This window comes from Tupaia chinensis, unplaced genomic scaffold (genome assembly GCF_000334495.1).
Source record: "Tupaia chinensis unplaced genomic scaffold, TupChi_1.0 Scaffold000147_1, whole genome shotgun sequence".
NCBI classification, from domain to species: Eukaryota; Metazoa; Chordata; class Mammalia; order Scandentia; family Tupaiidae; genus Tupaia; species Tupaia belangeri.
Window position 1 is genome coordinate 58127 of NW_006159617.1, and position 4806 is coordinate 62932.

The window sequence follows — 4806 nt, forward strand, 5'->3', positions numbered from 1 at the left end:
TTTAAATTTAACCAGAGAGGGACTGAGTGAGAGAGAGGGAAAGTGAGAAAGCAAACCGCCGGGCCCAGGACTTGAACTGTGGTTGACCGTTGGGAGTCTAGTACCCTTAACCACCACGCCACTTGCCGCCCCCTCTCCCCTGTGTGTTTTAAGCCACTGGTTCTGGGACTCAAACCCCAGTTGACTACATGGGAGTCCAGCAACACGTAATCATTGTGCCTTCTGCTGGTCCTGAGCGTGAAGAATTCTATAGGACAAATGACATGGAATTTTTTTTTTCAAGTTTTTTTTTGGCCATTGGGTTTGTGTGCTCTCCAGAGAGAGGGAAAATAAGAAAACTTCCCCCAGGGGGCATGGCCACGCTGCAGTCCCTTTTCCCCCATTTTCCGCTTGGGATTTGGGGCACATGCACTCACACCCGGTGTGATTTTCAAGCCACCAGATGTGGAACTCAAACCAGTCAGCCATGGGGAATCCAGGCCTAAACCACCATACCACCTGCTGGCCCCAGTGATGTAGCATTTTAAGCAAATAAATGGGAAAAATCTGCAGATTGGTGAGGTTGTGGAGAAATGAAAACCCTGTTGGTGGAAGTATAAAATGGTCCTGCCACCATGGAAGACAGTATGGTGGGTCCTCAGAAAATTAAAAATAGAATTATCATATGATCCAGCAATTCTACTTTTGGGTATGAATCTGTCTGGTCAGATTGGTTGCTATAACAAAATATTGTTGACTACATGGCTTAATTAACAGATACTCATTTCTCACCATTCTGGAGGCCAGAAAGCCCCAAATAAAGGTACTAGCAAGGTCCCTGGAGAGGGCTCTCTTACTGGCTTGCAGATGACCACTTTCTTGCTGTGTCCTCACATGACACAAAGAGAGAACACCTCTTTTCTTCTTCTAAGTATACTAATTCCCTCATGGTGGGGGAACCCTGCCCTCATTATCTCATCTAAGCCTACTTACCTTCAAAAAGTTGCACTATTGGGATCAGCAGTTGGCACAATGGCTATGTCACTGGACTCTCATGTAGTCAACCGCAGTTTGAGTCCTGGACCCGGTGGCTTAAACTCACACCCGGTGGTTGTGCATGTTTGTCCAAGATCCCAAGAGGAGAATGGAGGAGAAGGGATTGCAGTGTGGCCATCCCCCTTGGGGGGGGGGGATTTCTCGTTTTCTACCTCTCTGTCTTTCTGGCGAGCACACATGCCCTATAGCAAAAATATCTCCCACTCAAAAAAAATGTTGCACTCTTATTACTTCAGGGTTTAGGGGTTCAACATGAATTTTGTGAGGACACATTTAATCCATAACAATATCCAAAGGAACCGAAGCAGGATCTTGAAGAGAAATTACTGATATACACTCATGTTCATAGCATTATTCACAATGGCCAAAAGATGGAAGCAGCCCAAGTGACCACCCATTGATGGATAAACAAAATGTGGTACACACAATGGACTGTTACTCAGGTTGAAAAAGGAAAATTGTGATGCAAGCTGCAACATGAATGAACCTTGAATACAATATACTAAGTGAAATAAGCCTGTTGTAAAAAGACAAATAGTGTATAATTCCACATACACAAGATACCAGGAGTGGTCATAGTCATAGGAAGTAGAATGATGGTTTTCAGGTACTGGAGAATAGAGAAATGAGTTATTGTTTAATGTGTACAGAGTTTAAGCTTTAGCTTTTTTTTTTTTTAAGAATTATTTTATTTAACTTCATTTATTTTAATTTGGCCAGAGAAGGACAGAGAGCTAGAGAAAGTGAAAAGCAAAGGTCTGGGATTTGAACTGTGGTAGTCGGCCATGTGAGAGTCCAGTGCCCTTAACCACCATACCACCTGCCAGCCTTGAGTGTTTCATTTTTTAATTTGTCGGAGGCTGTGTGTGCTCACTGTAGAGAGGAACAGAGAGAAGAAAAGAAAGTCCACCCACACCTTGGGAAATGGTCACACCACAATCTCTTTGACCTCTTCCTCTGGGATTTTGGAGCATGTGTGTACACGTGCCTGGTATGTTTTTCAAGCCACCAGGTACAAGACTCCAAAGTATTGGTCATCCATGTGGGATCCAAGTGTCTTAACCATCAGGCCATGGGCTGGCCCAAGTTTAAATTTTGCAAGAAGAAAAAGTTCTAGAGATTGGTTGAACAAGATGAATGTAGTTAACAGTACTGAACTGCACACTAAAAAATGGCTATAGTTCAGCTACAGTGGTTCTGGGCAGGTTGAGCACTGCTACACAGGGCTGGGACCACATGGGTTGTCTGGGTTCAGATCCTGGACCAACTAAACAGGCCAAGTGTGGTGGCGTGTGCCTGTAATCCTAGTGAATTTGGAGGCTGTAATAAAGGATCACAAGGGCAAGATCCATCAAAAGTTTCTATTTTTCAGGACCAGCAGTTGGCGTAATGGCTGTTGCTGGACTCCCACGTAGTTGACCACAGTTTGAGTCCCGGATCTGGTGGCTTAAACTCATGCCAGGTGCGCGTGCGTCTGTGCCCAAGATCCTGAGAGGAGAATGGAGAATGGAGAAGGGATTGTGATGTGGCCATCCTCCTGGGGAGTGATTTCTTCCTTTCTGTCTCTCTTTCTGGCAAGCGTACTTGCCCTATAGTTAAAAAAAAAAAAAATAAATTCTGTTTTCCAGGACCAGCACATAATGGTTACATCGCCCGACTCCCATGTAGTTGACTGCGGGTTGAGTCCTGGACCTGTCAGCTTAAAACTCATGTGTGTGCATGTGTACCTAAAATCCTGAGAAGAGAATGGAAGAGAAGGGACTGTGGTGTGCACATTACCCCTGGGGAGTGATTTCTAGCTTTCCATCTCTCTGGCAAGTGCATGGGCGCAAAAAGTCTCTCACAAAAAAAAAAAAAAAAAAAGTGTCTGTTTATCTCATTAAAAAAAATAAAGTGGTTAAGATGGTAAATTCTATGTTATGTGCATTTACCACAGCTTTTAAAATGGTGTATGGGGGGAGCAGCTGTGGTAGTAGAAGTGATGGGCACTGCTATGTAATACTGGAGCCACATGAGAAACATGGGTTTAGATCCCAGGTTGACCTGAACACACTAGGAACACACCCGTGATTGTGGCTGGGTGGGAGGCGAGGGGAAGAATCATAGTGTGGGGAGATGCTATCAGAGGGTGACCACCTCCATGAGATAAGCAAACAACAAAAGAAAATAAAAAGAAAGGAAAAGGTTGGAGTAACTGTTCTTGATTAGCAGAAAATTCAAAGACATATCACGAAATTCCACATGTGGACCATATTTGAATTCTGATTTTCTTTGTAGTAGGTTTTTTCCTCCCATGGTCATACCAAAATTTCATGAGAGAAAGTACGAATGCTTTTTGAAGATGCTTAGATTACGCTACTAAAAACAGGAGTCACTGAGGAATTTAAAATTAGATTGGGGGGCTGGCAGGTGATGTGGTGGTTAAGGGCACTGGACTCCCACATGGCCTACCACAGTTCGAGTCTCAGACCTGGCGGCTTTCTCTCTCTCTCTCTCCTTCCTCTGCCCATCTCTGGTCAAATATTTTTTTTTAAAATAAATAAAGTTAAATAAAATAGTTCTTAAAAAAAAACTAGATTGGGGGACCAGCAGTTGGCATAATGGCTATGTTGCTGGACTCCCACGTAGTCGACCACAGTCCGAGTCCTAGACCTGGTGGCTTAAATTCATGCTGGGCGCGTGTGCGTGCGTACTCAAGATCCCAAGGGGAGAATGGAGGAGAAGGGATTGCGGCATGGCCATCCTCCCTGGGGGGTGATTTCTCACTTTCTGTCTCCCTGTCTCTCTCTGTCTGTCTGGCAAGCACACATGCCCTATAAAAACCTCTCAGAAAAAAACAGAACAAACAAACAAACAAAAAACTAGATTGGAAAAGTTAAACAGAATTACCACATGACCCAGCAATTCCACCCTGTAGGTCTATACTCACAAAGAACTAAAAACATACATTCAAATACTTGTAAATGGGGCCAGCAGATGGTGTGGTGGTTAAGGTGCTGGACACTCCCACATGACCAACTGTGGCTGGAGTACCCGACCTGGTGGCTTGCTTTTCCACTCTCCCTCTCCCTCTTTGTGTCTCTGGTCAAATGAAAATAAATGAATGATTAAATAAAACAAAATAAACGTCTTTTAAAAAAACCCGGAAACACACACACAAATACTTGTACATGAATGTTCATAGCAGCTTTACCCAAAAGCCCATCAACTGATAAATGGACAAACACAATGTGACATGGGAAGTATGGGTTTAGATCGTAGGCTGACCTGAACATGCCAGGAGCACCCTTGTGGTTGTAGCTGGGTGGGAGGCTATGGGAAGAATCATAGTGTGGTGAGACCCTGTCAGAGGATGACCACAGCGTGGCTGTGGATTATTTTATTTAACTTTATTTCTTTACTTATTATTTTTTTTTTAAAAAATTTGACCATAGAGGGGTAGAAAGAAAGAAGGGAGAGAGGGAGAAAGTGAGAAAGCAAGCCACCAGATCCGGGACTCGAACTGTTGTCGACCATGTGGGAGTCCAGTGCACTATATATATATAATCCATAAAATGGTTCATTTTATGTTATGAAAATTTTATCTCAGTAAAAGTCAACTGAATTGGGAGTCAAGGTATTGAAAAGCAATTTGGGGGACCAGCAGGTGGTGTGGTGGTTAGGCGCTGGGCTTTCCATGGTTGACCATGGCTCGAGTCCCGGACCTGGTGGCTTGCTTTCTCACTTTCCCTCTCTCTCTCTCTCTCTGGCAAGCACACGTGCCCTGTAGCA